At 35.2% G+C, this 18,383-nt stretch overlaps 19 non-coding genes across 19 annotated transcripts; all 19 read right to left on the bottom strand.

Annotated features, from left to right (window-relative positions):
* Positions 1-420: 420 nt before the first annotated feature.
* TRNAF-GAA (transfer RNA phenylalanine (anticodon GAA)) lies at positions 421-493 on the bottom strand. The gene has a single exon. It is a non-coding gene; the product is annotated as a tRNA-Phe (tRNA).
* A 705-nt stretch (positions 494-1,198) lies between these two features.
* TRNAF-GAA (transfer RNA phenylalanine (anticodon GAA)) lies at positions 1,199-1,271 on the bottom strand. Its single transcript has one exon. It is a non-coding gene; the product is annotated as a tRNA-Phe (tRNA).
* Positions 1,272-1,976: 705 nt separating this feature from the next.
* On the bottom strand, positions 1,977-2,049 carry TRNAF-GAA (transfer RNA phenylalanine (anticodon GAA)). Its single transcript has one exon. It is a non-coding gene; the product is annotated as a tRNA-Phe (tRNA).
* Positions 2,050-2,754: 705 nt separating this feature from the next.
* On the bottom strand, positions 2,755-2,827 carry TRNAF-GAA (transfer RNA phenylalanine (anticodon GAA)). The gene has a single exon. It is a non-coding gene; the product is annotated as a tRNA-Phe (tRNA).
* A 1,483-nt stretch (positions 2,828-4,310) lies between these two features.
* TRNAF-GAA (transfer RNA phenylalanine (anticodon GAA)) lies at positions 4,311-4,383 on the bottom strand. Its single transcript has one exon. It is a non-coding gene; the product is annotated as a tRNA-Phe (tRNA).
* A 705-nt stretch (positions 4,384-5,088) lies between these two features.
* On the bottom strand, positions 5,089-5,161 carry TRNAF-GAA (transfer RNA phenylalanine (anticodon GAA)). Its single transcript has one exon. It is a non-coding gene; the product is annotated as a tRNA-Phe (tRNA).
* Positions 5,162-5,866: 705 nt separating this feature from the next.
* On the bottom strand, positions 5,867-5,939 carry TRNAF-GAA (transfer RNA phenylalanine (anticodon GAA)). Its single transcript has one exon. It is a non-coding gene; the product is annotated as a tRNA-Phe (tRNA).
* A 705-nt stretch (positions 5,940-6,644) lies between these two features.
* TRNAF-GAA (transfer RNA phenylalanine (anticodon GAA)) lies at positions 6,645-6,717 on the bottom strand. Its single transcript has one exon. It is a non-coding gene; the product is annotated as a tRNA-Phe (tRNA).
* Positions 6,718-7,422: 705 nt separating this feature from the next.
* On the bottom strand, positions 7,423-7,495 carry TRNAF-GAA (transfer RNA phenylalanine (anticodon GAA)). The gene has a single exon. It is a non-coding gene; the product is annotated as a tRNA-Phe (tRNA).
* Positions 7,496-8,200: 705 nt separating this feature from the next.
* Positions 8,201-8,273, bottom strand: TRNAF-GAA (transfer RNA phenylalanine (anticodon GAA)). The gene has a single exon. It is a non-coding gene; the product is annotated as a tRNA-Phe (tRNA).
* Positions 8,274-8,978: 705 nt separating this feature from the next.
* TRNAF-GAA (transfer RNA phenylalanine (anticodon GAA)) lies at positions 8,979-9,051 on the bottom strand. The gene has a single exon. It is a non-coding gene; the product is annotated as a tRNA-Phe (tRNA).
* A 705-nt stretch (positions 9,052-9,756) lies between these two features.
* TRNAF-GAA (transfer RNA phenylalanine (anticodon GAA)) lies at positions 9,757-9,829 on the bottom strand. The gene has a single exon. It is a non-coding gene; the product is annotated as a tRNA-Phe (tRNA).
* Positions 9,830-12,868: 3,039 nt separating this feature from the next.
* On the bottom strand, positions 12,869-12,941 carry TRNAF-AAA (transfer RNA phenylalanine (anticodon AAA)). Its single transcript has one exon. It is a non-coding gene; the product is annotated as a tRNA-Phe (tRNA).
* Positions 12,942-13,644: 703 nt separating this feature from the next.
* On the bottom strand, positions 13,645-13,717 carry TRNAF-GAA (transfer RNA phenylalanine (anticodon GAA)). The gene has a single exon. It is a non-coding gene; the product is annotated as a tRNA-Phe (tRNA).
* A 1,471-nt stretch (positions 13,718-15,188) lies between these two features.
* TRNAF-GAA (transfer RNA phenylalanine (anticodon GAA)) lies at positions 15,189-15,261 on the bottom strand. Its single transcript has one exon. It is a non-coding gene; the product is annotated as a tRNA-Phe (tRNA).
* A 705-nt stretch (positions 15,262-15,966) lies between these two features.
* On the bottom strand, positions 15,967-16,039 carry TRNAF-AAA (transfer RNA phenylalanine (anticodon AAA)). Its single transcript has one exon. It is a non-coding gene; the product is annotated as a tRNA-Phe (tRNA).
* A 705-nt stretch (positions 16,040-16,744) lies between these two features.
* On the bottom strand, positions 16,745-16,817 carry TRNAF-AAA (transfer RNA phenylalanine (anticodon AAA)). The gene has a single exon. It is a non-coding gene; the product is annotated as a tRNA-Phe (tRNA).
* Positions 16,818-17,522: 705 nt separating this feature from the next.
* Positions 17,523-17,595, bottom strand: TRNAF-GAA (transfer RNA phenylalanine (anticodon GAA)). The gene has a single exon. It is a non-coding gene; the product is annotated as a tRNA-Phe (tRNA).
* A 704-nt stretch (positions 17,596-18,299) lies between these two features.
* On the bottom strand, positions 18,300-18,372 carry TRNAF-GAA (transfer RNA phenylalanine (anticodon GAA)). The gene has a single exon. It is a non-coding gene; the product is annotated as a tRNA-Phe (tRNA).
* Positions 18,373-18,383: the final 11 nt, after the last annotated feature.

The following is an 18,383-nucleotide window of genomic DNA, read 5'->3' on the forward strand; positions in this document are numbered from 1 at the left end:
ACCTAACTTTCTCCAAACTGAGTCATGCCAGGAAGATTACACAAGGTTATATAACAGTTTTTCCTTTCATCATGATTGCTTCGAATGTAAACATAGCATTTCATAGCAGTTTTTATACTGTATGTTCACCCATCACAAAACCTTTATTTTATAATAGAAGCATTGATGCAAAATGCTGAGAAATTTTATCATTGAGATAATTACAATTGCATAAAGAGTCAAGCCCAGACTACTGAAATCATGGACACTTTTTACCCTGTATTTTTGGACAGTGTTATTAAATGAAATGTTCTGATTATTTGAAAGATGGGGCTGAATATTCTTCTTTGCTAAGAAAAATTGGTGAATGACATTATGGAATTTCATCTTGAAATTACTTCCAGTTCAAGCTTTTCCCTTCAAAAAACACCTGTTCAAACATGCCGAAACCCGGGATTGAACCAGGGACCTTTAGATCTTCAGTCTAACGCTCTCCCAGCTGAGCTATTTCGGCCAGCTTGGAAGATGAACGTATTCACAATTTCGGATTACTATAATGATTTCAAATGAATAAGCTTTAATTAGCTACAGGTACTTTCTCATTCTAAATTTCATTGGAATTTAAGGTGAGTCCATGAAAATCCTGAACACCTTAGTATCTGCTGCTGCATTGCAGGTAAGTATTGTTAATTTTAGTTTAATTGTTCAGTGGAAGGCTAGGGCTCATTAATCTTCTCTCCTTTAGTAGAAGAGAGAGAAAGCCCCAGAAATTGAAAGCCAACAACATTTTGGATCTTCAACCTAACTTTCTCCAAACTGAGTCATGCCAGGAAGATTACACAAGGTTATATAACAGTTTTTCCTTTCATCATGATTGCTTTGAATGTAAACATAGCATTTCATAGCAGTTTTTATACTGTATGTTCACCCATCACAAAACCTTTATTTTATAATAGAAGCATTGATGCAAAATGCTGAGAAATTTTATCATTGAGATAATTACAATTGCATAAAGAGTCAAGCCCGGACTACTGAAATCATGGACATTTTTTATCCTGTATTTCTGGACAGTGTTATTAAATAAAATGTTCTGATTATTTGAAAGATGGGGCTGAATATTCTTCTTTGCTAAGAAAAATTGGTGGAAGACATTATGGAATTTCATCTTGAAATTACTTCCAGTTCGAGCTTTTCACTTCAAAAAACACCTGTTCAAACATGCCGAAACCCGGGATCGAACCAGGGACCTTTAGATCTTCAGTCTAACGCTCTCCCAGCTGAGCTATTTCAGCCAGCTTGGAAGATGAATGTATTCACAATTTCGGATTACTATAATGATTTCAAATGAATAAGCTTTAATTAGCTACAGGTACTTTCTCATTCTAAATTTCATTGGAATTTAAGGTGAGTCCATGAAAATCATGAACACCTTAGTATCTGCTGCTGCATTGCAGGTAAGTATTGTTAATTTTAGTTTTATTGTTCAGTGGAAGGCTAGGGCTCATTAATCTTCTCTCCTGTAGTAGAAGAGAGAGAAAGCCCCAGAAATTGAAAGCCAACAATCCTTTGGATCTTCAACCTAACTTTCTCCAAACTGAGTCATGCCAGGAAGATTACACAAGGTTATATAACAGTTTTTCCTTTCATCATGATTGCTTCGAATGTAAACATAGCATTTCATAGCAGTTTTTATACTGTATGTTCACCCATCACAAAACCTTTATTTTATAATAGAAGCATTGATGCAAAATGCTGAGAAATTTTATCATTGAGATAATTACAATTGCATAAAGAGTCAAGCCCAGACTACTGAAATCATGGACACTTTTTACCCTGTATTTTTGGACAGTGTTATTAAATGAAATGTTCTGATTATTTGAAAGATGGGGCTGAATATTCTTCTTTGCTAAGAAAAATTGGTGAATGACATTATGGAATTTCATCTTGAAATTACTTCCAGTTCAAGCTTTTCCCTTCAAAAAACACCTGTTCAAACATGCCGAAACCCGGGATCGAACCAGGGACCTTTAGATCTTCAGTCTAACGCTCTCCCAGCTGAGCTATTTCGGCCAGCTTGGAAGATGAACGTATTCACAATTTCGGATTACTATAATGATTTCAAATGAATAAGCTTTAATTAGCTACAGGTACTTTCTCATTCTAAATTTCATTGGAATTTAAGGTGAGTCCATGAAAATCCTGAACACCTTAGTATCTGCTGCTGCATTGCAGGTAAGTATTGTTAATTTTAGTTTAATTGTTCAGTGGAAGGCTAGGGCTCATTAATCTTCTCTCCTTTAGTAGAAGAGAGAGAAAGCCCCAGAAATTGAAAGCCAACAACATTTTGGATCTTCAACCTAACTTTCTCCAAACTGAGTCATGCCAGGAAGATTACACAAGGTTATATAACAGTTTTTCCTTTCATCATGATTGCTTCGAATGTAAACATAGCATTTCATAGCAGTTTTTATACTGTATGTTCACCCATCACAAAACCTTTATTTTATAATAGAAGCATTGATGCAAAATGCTGAGAAATTTTATCATTGAGATAATTACAATTGCATAAAGAGTCAAGCCCGGACTACTGAAATCATGGACATTTTTTATCCTGTATTTCTGGACAGTGTTATTAAATAAAATGTTCTGATTATTTGAAAGATGGGGCTGAATATTCTTCTTTGCTAAGAAAAATTGGTGGATGACATTATGGAATTTCATCTTGAAATTACTTCCAGTTCGAGCTTTTCACTTCAAAAAACACCTGTTCAAACATGCCGAAACCCGGGATCGAACCAGGGACCTTTAGATCTTCAGTCTAACGCTCTCCCAGCTGAGCTATTTCGGCCAGCTTGGAAGATGAATGTATTCACAATTTCGGATTACTATAATGATTTCAAATGAATAAGCTTTAATTAGCTACAGGTACTTTCTCATTCTAAATTTCATTGGAATTTAAGGTGAGTCCATGAAAATCATGAACACCTTAGTATCTGCTGCTGCATTGCAGGTAAGTATTGTTAATTTTAGTTTTATTGTTCAGTGGAAGGCTAGGGCTCATTAATCTTCTCTCCTGTAGTAGAAGAGAGAGAAAGCCCCAGAAATTGAAAGCCAACAATCCTTTGGATCTTCAACCTAACTTTCTCCAAACTGAGTCATGCCAGGAAGATTACACAAGGTTATATAACAGTTTTTCCTTTCATCATGATTGCTTCGAATGTAAACATAGCATTTCATAGCAGTTTTTATACTGTATGTTCACCCATCACAAAACCTTTATTTTATAATAGAAGCATTGATGCAAAATGCTGAGAAATTTTATCATTGAGATAATTACAATTGCATAAAGAGTCAAGCCCAGACTACTGAAATCATGGACACTTTTTACCCTGTATTTTTGGACAGTGTTATTAAATGAAATGTTCTGATTATTTGAAAGATGGGGCTGAATATTCTTCTTTGCTAAGAAAAATTGGTGAATGACATTATGGAATTTCATCTTGAAATTACTTCCAGTTCAAGCTTTTCCCTTCAAAAAACACCTGTTCAAACATGCCGAAACCCAGGATCGAACCAGGGACCTTTAGATCTTCAGTCTAACGCTCTCCCAGCTGAGCTATTTCGGCCAGCTTGGAAGATGAACGTATTCACAATTTCGGATTACTATAATGATTTCAAATGAATAAGCTTTAATTAGCTACAGGTACTTTCTCATTCTAAATTTCATTGGAATTTAAGGTGAGTCCATGAAAATCCTGAACACCTTAGTATCTGCTGCTGCATTGCAGGTAAGTATTGTTAATTTTAGTTTAATTGTTCAGTGGAAGGCTAGGGCTCATTAATCTTCTCTCCTTTAGTAGAAGAGAGAGAAAGCCCCAGAAATTGAAAGCCAACAACATTTTGGATCTTCAACCTAACTTTCTCCAAACTGAGTCATGCCAGGAAGATTACACAAGGTTATATAACAGTTTTTCCTTTCATCATGATTGCTTTGAATGTAAACATAGCATTTCATAGCAGTTTTTATACTGTATGTTCACCCATCACAAAACCTTTATTTTATAATAGAAGCATTGATGCAAAATGCTGAGAAATTTTATCATTGAGATAATTACAATTGCATAAAGAGTCAAGCCCGGACTACTGAAATCATGGACATTTTTTATCCTGTATTTCTGGACAGTGTTATTAAATAAAATGTTCTGATTATTTGAAAGATGGGGCTGAATATTCTTCTTTGCTAAGAAAAATTGGTGGATGACATTATGGAATTTCATCTTGAAATTACTTCCAGTTCGAGCTTTTCACTTCAAAAAACACCTGTTCAAACATGCCGAAACCCGGGATCGAACCAGGGACCTTTAGATCTTCAGTCTAACGCTCTCCCAGCTGAGCTATTTCGGCCAGCTTGGAAGATGAATGTATTCACAATTTCGGATTACTATAATGATTTCAAATGAATAAGCTTTAATTAGCTACAGGTACTTTCTCATTCTAAATTTCATTGGAATTTAAGGTGAGTCCATGAAAATCATGAACACCTTAGTATCTGCTGCTGCATTGCAGGTAAGTATTGTTAATTTTAGTTTTATTGTTCAGTGGAAGGCTAGGGCTCATTAATCTTCTCTCCTGTAGTAGAAGAGAGAGAAAGCCCCAGAAATTGAAAGCCAACAATCCTTTGGATCTTCAACCTAACTTTCTCCAAACTGAGTCATGCCAGGAAGATTACACAAGGTTATATAACAGTTTTTCCTTTCATCATGATTGCTTCGAATGTAAACATAGCATTTCATAGCAGTTTTTATACTGTATGTTCACCCATCACAAAACCTTTATTTTATAATAGAAGCATTGATGCAAAATGCTGAGAAATTTTATCATTGAGATAATTACAATTGCATAAAGAGTCAAGCCCAGACTACTGAAATCATGGACACTTTTTACCCTGTATTTTTGGACAGTGTTATTAAATGAAATGTTCTGATTATTTGAAAGATGGGGCTGAATATTCTTCTTTGCTAAGAAAAATTGGTGAATGACATTATGGAATTTCATCTTGAAATTACTTCCAGTTCAAGCTTTTCCCTTCAAAAAACACCTGTTCAAACATGCCGAAACCCGGGATCGAACCAGGGACCTTTAGATCTTCAGTCTAACGCTCTCCCAGCTGAGCTATTTCGGCCAGCTTGGAAGATGAACGTATTCACAATTTCGGATTACTATAATGATTTCAAATGAATAAGCTTTAATTAGCTACAGGTACTTTCTCATTCTAAATTTCATTGGAATTTAAGGTGAGTCCATGAAAATCCTGAACACCTTAGTATCTGCTGCTGCATTGCAGGTAAGTATTGTTAATTTTAGTTTAATTGTTCAGTGGAAGGCTAGGGCTCATTAATCTTCTCTCCTTTAGTAGAAGAGAGAGAAAGCCCCAGAAATTGAAAGCCAACAACATTTTGGATCTTCAACCTAACTTTCTCCAAACTGAGTCATGCCAGGAAGATTACACAAGGTTATATAACAGTTTTTCCTTTCATCATGATTGCTTTGAATGTAAACATAGCATTTCATAGCAGTTTTTATACTGTATGTTCACCCATCACAAAACCTTTATTTTATAATAGAAGCATTGATGCAAAATGCTGAGAAATTTTATCATTGAGATAATTACAATTGCATAAAGAGTCAAGCCCGGACTACTGAAATCATGGACATTTTTTATCCTGTATTTCTGGACAGTGTTATTAAATAAAATGTTCTGATTATTTGAAAGATGGGGCTGAATATTCTTCTTTGCTAAGAAAAATTGGTGGATGACATTATGGAATTTCATCTTGAAATTACTTCCAGTTCGAGCTTTTCACTTCAAAAAACACCTGTTCAAACATGCCGAAACCCGGGATCGAACCAGGGACCTTTAGATCTTCAGTCTAACGCTCTCCCAGCTGAGCTATTTCAGCCAGCTTGGAAGATGAATGTATTCACAATTTCGGATTACTATAATGATTTCAAATGAATAAGCTTTAATTAGCTACAGGTACTTTCTCATTCTAAATTTCATTGGAATTTAAGGTGAGTCCATGAAAATCATGAACACCTTAGTATCTGCTGCTGCATTGCAGGTAAGTATTGTTAATTTTAGTTTTATTGTTCAGTGGAAGGCTAGGGCTCATTAATCTTCTCTCCTGTAGTAGAAGAGAGAGAAAGCCCCAGAAATTGAAAGCCAACAATCCTTTGGATCTTCAACCTAACTTTCTCCAAACTGAGTCATGCCAGGAAGATTACACAAGGTTATATAACAGTTTTTCCTTTCATCATGATTGCTTCGAATGTAAACATAGCATTTCATAGCAGTTTTTATACTGTATGTTCACCCATCACAAAACCTTTATTTTATAATAGAAGCATTGATGCAAAATGCTGAGAAATTTTATCATTGAGATAATTACAATTGCATAAAGAGTCAAGCCCAGACTACTGAAATCATGGACACTTTTTATCCTGTATTTTTGGACAGTGTTATTAAATGAAATGTTCTGATTATTTGAAAGATGGGGCTGAATATTCTTCTTTGCTAAGAAAAATTGGTGAATGACATTATGGAATTTCATCTTGAAATTACTTCCAGTTCAAGCTTTTCCCTTCAAAAAACACCTGTTCAAACATGCCGAAACCCGGGATCGAACCAGGGACCTTTAGATCTTCAGTCTAACGCTCTCCCAGCTGAGCTATTTCGGCCAGCTTGGAAGATGAATGTATTTACAATTTCAGATTACTATAATGATTTCAAATGAATAAGCTTTAATTAGCTACAGGTACTTTCTCATTCTAAATTTCATTGGAATTTAAGGTGAGTCCATGAAAATCCTGAACACCTTAGTATCTGCTGCTGCATTGCAGGTAAGTATTGTTAATTTTAGTTTTATTGTTCAGTGGAAGGCTAGGGCTCATTAATCTTCTCTCCTTTAGTAGAAGAGAGAGAAAGCCCCAGAAATTGAAAGCCAACAATCCTTTGGATCTTCAACCTAACTTTCTCCAAACTGAGTCATGCCAGGAAGATTACACAAGGTTATATAACAGTTTTTCCTTTCATCTTGATTGCTTCGAATGTAAACATAGCATTTCATAGCAGTTTTTATACTGTATGTTCACCTATCACAAAACCTTTATTTTATAATAGAAGCATTGATGCAAAATGCTGAGAAATTTTATCATTGAGATAATTACAATTGCATAAAGAGTCAAGCCCGGACTACTGAAATCATGGACATTTTTTATCCTGTATTTCTGGACAGTGTTATTAAATAAAATGTTCTGATTATTTGAAAGATGGGGCTGAATATTCTTCTTTGCTAAGAAAAATTGGTGGATGACATTATGGAATTTCATCTTGAAATTACTTCCAGTTCGAGCTTTTCACTTCAAAAAACACCTGTGCAAACATGCCGAAACCCGGGATCGAACCAGGGACCTTTAGATCTTCAGTCTAACGCTCTCCCAGCTGAGCTATTTCAGCCAGCTTGGAAGATGAATGTATTCACAATTTCGGATTACTATAATGATTTCAAATGAATAAGCTTTAATTAGCTACAGGTACTTTCTCATTCTAAATTTCATTGGAATTTAAGGTGAGTCCATGAAAATCATGAACACCTTAGTATCTGCTGCTGCATTGCAGGTAAGTATTGTTAATTTTAGTTTTATTGTTCAGTGGAAGGCTAGGGCTCATTAATCTTCTCTCCTGTAGTAGAAGAGAGAGAAAGCCCCAGAAATTGAAAGCCAACAATCCTTTGGATCTTCAACCTAACTTTCTCCAAACTGAGTCATGCCAGGAAGATTACACAAGGTTATATAACAGTTTTTCCTTTCATCATGATTGCTTCGAATGTAAACATAGCATTTCATAGCAGTTTTTATACTGTATGTTCACCCATCACAAAACCTTTATTTTATAATAGAAGCATTGATGCAAAATGCTGAGAAATTTTATCATTGAGATAATTACAATTGCATAAAGAGTCAAGCCCAGACTACTGAAATCATGGACACTTTTTATCCTGTATTTTTGGACAGTGTTATTAAATGAAATGTTCTGATTATTTGAAAGATGGGGCTGAATATTCTTCTTTGCTAAGAAAAATTGGTGAATGACATTATGGAATTTCATCTTGAAATTACTTCCAGTTCAAGCTTTTCCCTTCAAAAAACACCTGTTCAAACATGCCGAAACCCGGGATCGAACCAGGGACCTTTAGATCTTCAGTCTAACGCTCTCCCAGCTGAGCTATTTCGGCCAGCTTGGAAGATGAATGTATTTACAATTTCAGATTACTATAATGATTTCAAATGAATAAGCTTTAATTAGCTACAGGTACTTTCTCATTCTAAATTTCATTGGAATTTAAGGTGAGTCCATGAAAATCCTGAACACCTTAGTATCTGCTGCTGCATTGCAGGTAAGTATTGTTAATTTTAGTTTTATTGTTCAGTGGAAGGCTAGGGCTCATTAATCTTCTCTCCTTTAGTAGAAGAGAGAGAAAGCCCCAGAAATTGAAAGCCAACAATCCTTTGGATCTTCAACCTAACTTTCTCCAAACTGAGTCATGCCAGGAAGATTACACAAGGTTATATAACAGTTTTTCCTTTCATCTTGATTGCTTCGAATGTAAACATAGCATTTCATAGCAGTTTTTATACTGTATGTTCACCCATCACAAAACCTTTATTTTATAATAGAAGCATTGATGCAAAATGCTGAGAAATTTTATCATTGAGATAATTACAATTGCATAAAGAGTCAAGCCCAGACTGCTGAAATCATGGACACTTTTTACCCTGTATTTTTGGACAGTGTTATTAAATGAAATGTTCTGATTATTTGAAAGATGGGGCTGAATATTCTTCTTTGCTAAGAAAAATTGGTGAATGACATTATGGAATTTCATCTTGAAATTACTTCCAGTTCAAGCTTTTCCCTTCAAAAAACACCTGTTCAAACATGCCGAAACCCGGGATCGAACCAGGGACCTTTAGATCTTCAGTCTAACGCTCTCCCAGCTGAGCTATTTCGGCCAGCTTGGAAGATGAACGTATTCACAATTTCGGATTACTATAATGATTTCAAATGAATAAGCTTTAATTAGCTACAGGTACTTTCTCATTCTAAATTTCATTGGAATTTAAGGTGAGTCCATGAAAATCCTGAACACCTTAGTATCTGCTGCTGCATTGCAGGTAAGTATTGTTAATTTTAGTTTAATTGTTCAGTGGAAGGCTAGGGCTCATTAATCTTCTCTCCTTTAGTAGAAGAGAGAGAAAGCCCCAGAAATTGAAAGCCAACAACATTTTGGATCTTCAACCTAACTTTCTCCAAACTGAGTCATGCCAGGAAGATTACACAAGGTTATATAACAGTTTTTCCTTTCATCATGATTGCTTCGAATGTAAACATAGCATTTCATAGCAGTTTTTATACTGTATGTTCACCCATCACAAAACCTTGATTTTATAATAGAAGCATTGATGCAAAATGCTGAGAAATTTTATCATTGAGATAATTACAATTGCATAAAGAGTCAAGCCCGGACTACTGAAATCATGGACATTTTTTATCCTGTATTTCTGGACAGTGTTATTAAATAAAATGTTCTGATTATTTGAAAGATGGGGCTGAATATTCTTCTTTGCTAAGAAAAATTGGTGGATGACATTATGGAATTTAATCTTGAAATTACTTCCAGTTCGAGCTTTTCACTTCAAAAAACACCTGTTCAAACATGCCGAAACCCGGGATCGAACCAGGGACCTTTAGATCTTCAGTCTAACGCTCTCCCAGCTGAGCTATTTCAGCCAGCTTGGAAGATGAATGTATTCACAATTTCGGATTACTATAATGATTTCAAATGAATAAGCTTTAATTAGCTACAGGTACTTTCTCATTCTAAATTTCATTGGAATTTAAGGTGAGTCCATGAAAATCATGAACACCTTAGTATCTGCTGCTGCATTGCAGGTAAGTATTGTTAATTTTAGTTTTATTGTTCAGTGGAAGGCTAGGGCTCATTAATCTTCTCTCCTGTAGTAGAAGAGAGAGAAAGCCCCAGAAATTGAAAGCCAACAATCCTTTGGATCTTCAACCTAACTTTCTCCAAACTGAGTCATGCCAGGAAGATTACACAAGGTTATATAACAGTTTTTCCTTTCATCATGATTGCTTCGAATGTAAACATAGCATTTCATAGCAGTTTTTATACTGTATGTTCACCCATCACAAAACCTTTATTTTATAATAGAAGCATTGATGCAAAATGCTGAGAAATTTTATCATTGAGATAATTACAATTGCATAAAGAGTCAAGCCCGGACTACTGAAATCATGGACACTTTTTATCGTGTATTTCTGGACAGTGTTATTAAATGAAATGTTCTGATTATTTGAAAGATGGGGCTGAATATTCTTCTTTGCTAAGAAAAATTGGTGGATGACATTATGGAATTTCATCTTGAAATTACTTCCAGTTTGAGCTTTTCACTTCAAAAAACACCTGTTCAAACATGCCGAAACCCAGGATTGAACCAGGGACCTTTAGATCTTCAGCCTAACGCTCTCCCAGCTGAGCTATTTCGGCCAACTTGGAAGATGAATGTATTCACAATTTCGGATTACTATAATGATTTCAAATGAATAAGCTTTAATTAGCTACAGGTACTTTCTCATTCTAAATTTCATTGGAATTTAAGGTGAGTCCATGAAAATCATGAACACCTTAGTATCTGCTGCTGCATTGCAGGTAAGTATTGTTAATTTTAGTTTTATTGTTCAGTGGAAGGCTAGGGCTCATTAATCTTCTCTCCTGTAGTAGAAGAGAGAGAAAGCCCCAGAAATTGAAAGCCAACAACATTTGGGATCTTCAACCTAACTTTCTCCAAACTGAGTCATGCCAGGAAGATTACACAAGGTTATACAACAGTTTTTCCTTTCATCATGATTGCTTCGAATGTAAACATAGCATTTCATAACAGTTTTTATACTGTATGTTCACCCATCACAAAACCTTTATTTTATAATAGAAGCATTGATGCAAAATGCTGAGAAATTTTATCATTGAGATAATTACAATTGCATAAAGAGTCAAGCCCAGACTACTGAAATCATGGACACTTTTTATCCTGTATTTCTGGACAGTGTTATTAAATGAAATGTTCTGATTATTTGAAAGATGGGGCTGAATATTCTTCTTTGCTAAGAAAAATTGGTGGATGACATTATGGAATTTCATCTTGAAATTACTTCCAGTTCGAGCTTTTCACTTCAAAAAACACCTGTTCAAACATGCCGAAACCCAGGATCGAACCAGGGACCTTTAGATCTTCAGTCTAACGCTCTCCCAGCTGAGCTATTTCGGCCAGCTTGGAAGATAAATGTATTCACAATTTCGGATTACTATAATGATTTCAAATGAATAAGCTTTAATTAGCTACAGGTACTTTCTCATTCTAAATTTCATTGGAATTTAAGGTGAGTCCATGAAAATCCTGAACACCTTAGTATCTGCTGCTGCATTGCAGGTAAGTATTGTTAATTTTAGTTTTATTGTTCAGTGGAAGGCTAGGGCTCATTAATCCTCTCTCCTGTAGTAGAAGAGAGAGAAAGCCCAAGAAATTGAAAGCCAACAATCCTTTGGATCTTCAACCTAACTTTCTCCAAACTGAGTCATGCCAGGAAGATTACACAAGGTTATATAACAGTTTTTTCTTTCATCATGATTGCTTCGAATGTAAACATAGCATTTCATAGCAGTTGTTATACTATATGTTCACCCATCACAAAACCTTTATTTTATAATAGAAGCATTGATGCAAAATGCTGAGAAATTTTATCATTGAGATAATTACAATTGCATAAAGAGTCAAGCCCGGACTACTGAAATCATGGACACTTTTTATCCTGTATTTCTGGACAGTGTTATTAAATGAAATGTTCTGATTATTTGAAAGATGGGGCTGAATATTCTTCTTTGCTAAGAAAAATTGGTGGATGACATTATGGAATTTCATCTTGAAATTACTTCCAGTTCGAGCTTTTCACTTAAAAAAACACCTGTTCAAACTCGCCGAAACCCGGGATCGAACCAGGAACCTTTAGATCTTCAGTCTAACGCTCTCCCATCTGAGCTATTTCGGACAGCTTGGAAGATGAATGTATTCACAATTTCGGATTACTATAATGATTTCAAATGAATAAGCTTTAATTAGCTACAGGTACTTTCTCATTCTAAATTTCATTGGAATTTAAGGTGAGTCCATGAAAATCATGAACACCTTAGTATCTGCTGCTGCATTGCAGGTAAGTATTGTTAATTTTAGTTTTATTATTCAGTGGAAGGCTAGGGCTCATTAATCTTCTCTCCTGTAGTAGAAGAGAGAGAAAGCCCCAGAAATTGAAAGCCAACAATCCTTTGGATCTTCAACCTAACTTTCTCCAAACTGAGTCATGCCAGGAAGATTACACAAGGTTATATAACAGTTTTTCCTTTCATCATGATTGCTTCGAATGTAAACATAGCATTTCATAGCAGTTTTTATACTGTATGTTCACCCATCACAAAACCTTTATTTTATAATAGAAGCATTGATGCAAAATGCTGAGAAATTTTATCATTGAGATAATTACAATTGCATAAAGAGTCAAGCCCGGACTACTGAAATCATGGACACTTTTTATCGTGTATTTCTGGACAGTGTTATTAAATGAAATGTTCTGATTATTTGAAAGATGGATCTGAATATTCTTCTTTGCTAAGAAAAATTGGTGGATGACATTATGGAATTTCATCTTGAAATTACTTCCAGTTCGAGCTTTTCACTTCAAAAAACACCTGCTCAAACATGCCGAAACCCGGTATCGAACCAGGGACCTTTAGATCTTTAGTCTAACGCTCTCCCAGCTGAGCTATTTCGGCCAGCTTGGAAAATGAATGTATTCACAATTTCGGATTACTATAATGATTTCAAATGAATAAGCTTTAATTAGCTACAGGTACTTTCTCATTCTAAATTTCATTGGAATTTAAGGTGAGTCCATGAAAATCATGAACACCTTAGTATCTGCTGCTGCATTGCAGGTAAGTATTGTTAATTTTAGTTTTATTATTCAGTGGAAGGCTAGGGCTCATTAATCTTCTCTCCTGTAGTAGAAGAGAGAGAAAGCCCCAGAAATTGAAAGCCAACAATCCTTTGGATCTTCAACCTAACTTTCACCAAACTGAGTCATGCCAGGAAGATTACACAAGGTTATATAACAGTTTTTCCTTTCATCATGATTGCTTCGAATGTAAACATAGCATTTCATAGCAGTTTTTATACTGTATGTTCACCCATCACAAAACCTTTATTTTATAATAGAAGCATTGATGCAAAATGCTGAGAAATTTTATCATTGAGATAATTACAATTGCATAGAGTCAAGCCCGGACTACTGAAATCATGGACACTTTTTATCGTGTATTTCTGGACAGTGTTATTAAATGAAATGTTCTGATTATTTGAAAGATGTGGCTGAATATTCTTCTTTGCTAAGAAAAATTGGTGGATGACATTATGGAATTTCATCTTGAAATTACTTCCAGTTCGAGCTTTTCACTTCAAAAAACACCTGTTCAAACATGCCGAAACCCGGTATCGAACCAGGGACCTTTAGATCTTCAATCTAACGCTCTCCCAGCTGAGCTATTTCGGCCAGCTTGGAAGATGAATGTATTCACAATTTCGGATTACTATAATGATTTCAAATGAATAAGCTTTAATTAGCTACAGGTACTTTCTCATTCTAAATTTCATTGGAATTTAAGGTGAGTCCATGAAAATCATGAACACCTTAGTATCTGCTGCTGCATTGCAGGTAAGTATTGTTAATTTTAGTTTTATTGTTCAGTGGAAGGCTAGGGCTCATTAATCTTCTCTCCTGTAGTAGAAGAGAGAGAAAGCCCCAGAAATTGAAAGCCAACAACATTTTGGATCTTCAACCTAACTTTCTCCAAACTGAGTCATGCCAGGAAGATTACACAAGGTTATATAACAGTTTTTCCTTTCATCATGATTGCTTCGAATGTAAACATAGCATTTCATAGCAGTTTTTATACTGTATGTTCACCCATCACAAAACCTTTATTTTATAATAGAAGCATTGATGCAAAATGCTGAGAAATTTTATCATTGAGATAATTACAATTGCATAAAGAGTCAAGCCCGGACTACAGAAATCATGGACACTTTTTATCCTGTATTTCTGGACAGTGTTATTAAATGAAATGTTCTGATTATTTGAAAGATGGGGCTGAATATTCTTCTTTGCTAAGAAAAATTGGTGGATGACATTATGGAATTTCATCTTGAAATTACTTCCAGTTCGAGCTTTTCACTTCAAAAAACACCTGTTCAAACACGCCGAAACCCGGGACCTTTAGATCTTCAGTCTAACGCTCTCCCAGCTGAGCTATTTCAGCCAGCTTGGAAGATGAATGTATTCACAATTTCGGATTACTATAATGATATCAAATGAATAAGCTTTAATTAGCTACAGGTACTTTCTCATTCTAAATTTCATTGGAATTTAAGGTGAGTCCATGAAAATCATGAACACCTTAGTATCTGCTGCTGCATTGCAGGTAAGTATTGTTAATTTTAGTTTTATTATTCAGTGGAAGGCTAGGGCTCATTAATCTTCTCTCCTGTAGTAGAAGAGAGAGAAAGCCCCAGAAATTGAAAGCCAACAATCCTTTGGATCTTCAACCTAACTTTCACCAAACTGAGTCATGCCAGGAAGATTACACAAGGTTATATAACAGTTTTTCCTTTCATCATGATTGCTTCGAATGTAAACATAGCATTTCATAGCAGTTTTTATACTGTATGTTCACCCATCACAAAACCTTTATTTTATAATAGAAGCATTGATGCAAAATGCTGAGAAATTTTATCATTGAGATAATTACAATTGCATAAAGAGTCAAGCCCGGACTACAGAAATCATGGACACTTTTTATCCTGTATTTCTGGACAGTGTTATTAAATGAAATGTTCTGATTATTTGAAAGATGGGGCTGAATATTCTTCTTTGCTAAGAAAAATTGGTGGATGACATTATGGAATTTCATCTTGAAATTACTTCCAGTTCGAGCTTTTCACTTCAAAAAACACCTGTTCAAACACGCCGAAACCCGGGATCGAACCAGGGACCTTTAGATCTTCAGTCTAACGCTCTCCCAGCTGAGCTATTTCAGCCAGCTTGGAAGATGAATGTATTCACAATTTCGGATTACTATAATGATATCAAATGAATAAGCTTTAATTAGCTAAAGGTACTTTCTCATTCTAAATTTCATTGGAATTTAAGGTGAGTCCATGAAAATCATGAACACCTTAGTATCTGCTGCTGCATTGCAGGTAAGTATTGTTAATTTTAGTTTTATTATTCAGTGGAAGGCTAGGGCTCATTAATCTTCTCTCCTGTAGTAGAAGAGAGAGAAAGCCCCAGAAATTGAAAGCCAACAATCCTTTGGATCTTCAACCTAACTTTCTCCAAACTGAGTCATGCCAGGAAGATTACACAAGGTTATATAACAGTTTTTCCTTTCATCATGATTGCTTCGAATGTAAACATAGCATTTCATAGCAGTTTTTATACTGTATGTTCACCCATCACAAAACCTTTATTTTGTAATAGAAGCATTGATGCAAAATGCTGAGAAATTTTATCATTGAGATAATTACAATTGCATAAAGAGTCAAGCCCTGACTACTGAAATCATGGACACTTTTTATCGTGTATTTCTGGACAGTGTTATTAAATGAAATGTTCTGATTATTTGAAAGATGGGGCTGAATATTCTTCTTTGCTAAGAAAAATTGGTGGATGACATTATGGAATTTCATCTTGAAATTACTTCCAGTTCGAGCTTTTCACTTCAAAAAACACCTGTTCAAACATGCCGAAACCCGGTATCGAACCAGGGACCTTTAGATCTTTAGTCTAACGCTCTCCCAGCTGAGCTATTTCGGCCAGCTTGGAAGATGAATGTATTCACAATTTCGGATTACTATAATGATTTCAAATGAATAAGCTTTAATTAGCTACAGGTACTTTCTCATTCTAAATTTCATTGGAATTTAAGGTGAGTCCATGAAAATCATGAACACCTTAGTATCTGCTGCTGCATTGCAGGTAAGTATTGTTAATTTTAGTTTTATTATTCAGTGGAAGGCTAGGGCTCATTAATCTTCTCTCCTGTAGTAGAAGAGAGAGAAAGCCCCAGAAATTGAAAGCCAACAATCCTTTGGATCTTCAACCTAACTTTCTCCAAACTGAGTCATGCCAGGAAGATTACACAAGGTTATTTAACAGTTTTTCCTTTCATCATGATTGCTTCGAATGTAAACATAGCATTTCATAGCAGTTTTTATACTGTATGTTCACCCATCACAAAACCTTTATTTTATAATAGAAGCATTGATGCAAAATGCTGAGAAATTTTATCATTGAGATAATTACAATTGCATAAAGAGTCAAGCCCGGACTACTGAAATCATGGACACTTTTTATCCTGTATTTCTGGACAGTGTTATTAAATGAAATGTTCTGATTATTTGAAAGATGGGGCTGAATATTCTTCTTTGCTAAGAAAAATTGGTGGATGACATTATGGAATTTCATCTTGAAATTACTTCCAGTTCGAGCTTTTCACTTCAAAAAACACCTGTTCAAACACGCCGAAACCCGGTATCGAACCAGGGACCTTTAGATCTTTAGTCTAACGCTCTCCCAGCTGAGCTATTTCGGCCAGCTTGGAAGATGAATGTATTCACAATTTCGGATTACTATAATGATTTCAAATGAATAAGCTTTAATTAGCTACAGGTACTTTCTCATTCTAAATTTCATTGGAATTTAAGGTGAGTCCATGAAAATCATGAACACCTTAGTATCTGCTGCTGCATTGCAGGTAAGTATTGTTAATTTTAGTTTTATTATTCAGTGGAAGGCTAGGGCTCATTAATCTTCTCTCCTGTAGTAGAAGAGAGAGAAAGCCCCAGAAATTGAAAGCCAACAATCCTTTGGATCTTCAACCTAACTTTCTCCAAACTGAGTCATGCCAGGAAGATTACACAAGGTTATATAACAGTTTTTCCTTTCATCATGATTGCTTCGAATGTAAACATAGCATTTCATAGCAGTTTTTATACTGTATGTTCACCCATCACAAAACCTTTATTTTATAATAGAAGCATTGATGCAAAATGCTGAGAAATTTTATCATTGAGATAATTACAATTGCATAAAGAGTCAAGCCCGGACTATTGAAATCATGGACACTTTTTATCCTGTATTTCTGGACAGTGTTATTAAATGAAATGTTCTGATTATTTGAAAGATGGGGCTGAATATTCTTCTTTGCTAAGAAAAATTGGTGGATGACATTATGGAATTTCATCTTGAAATTACTTCCAGTTCGAGCTTTTCACTTCAAAAAACACCTGTTCAAACATGCCGAAACCTGGGATCGAACCAGGGACCTTTAGATCTTCAGTCTAACGCTCTCCCAGCTGAGCTATTTCGGCCAGCTTGGAAGATGAATGTATTCACAATTTCGGATTACTATAATGATTTTAAATGAATAAGCTTTAATTAGCTACAGGTACTTTCTCATTCTAAATTTCATTGGAATTTAAGGTGAGTCCATGAAAATCATGAACACCTTAGTATCTGCTGCTGCATTGCAGGTAAGTATTGTTAATTTTAGTTTTATTATTCAGTGGAAGGCTAGGGCTCATTATCTTCTCTCCTGTAGTAGAAGAGAGAGAAAGCCCCAGAAATTGAAAGCCAACAATCCTTTGGATCTTCAACCTAACTTTCTCCAAACTGAGTCATGCCAGGAAGATTACACAAGGTTATTTAACAGTTTTTCCTTTCATCATGATTGCTTCGAATGTAAACATAGCATTTCATAGCAGTTTTTATACTGTATGTTCACCCATCACAAAACCTTTATTTTATAATAGAAGCATTGATGCAAAATGCTGAGAAATTTTATCATTGAGATAATTACAATTGCATAAAGAGTCAAGCCCGGACTACTGAAATCATGGACACTTTTTATCCTGTATTTCTGGACAGTGTTATTAAATGAAATGTTCTGATTATTTGAAAGATGGGGCTGAATATTCTTCTTTGCTAAGAAAAATTGGTGGATGACATTATGGAATTTCATCTTGAAATTACTTCCAGTTCGAGCTTTTCACTTCAAAAAACACCTGTTCAAACACGCCGAAACCCGGTATCGAACCAGGGACCTTTAGATCTTCAGTCTAACGCTCTCCCAGCTGAGCTATTTCGGCCAGCTTGGAAG

This window comes from Mixophyes fleayi, chromosome 3, assembly GCF_038048845.1.
Source record: "Mixophyes fleayi isolate aMixFle1 chromosome 3, aMixFle1.hap1, whole genome shotgun sequence".
Taxonomy (NCBI): Eukaryota; Metazoa; Chordata; class Amphibia; order Anura; family Limnodynastidae; genus Mixophyes; species Mixophyes fleayi.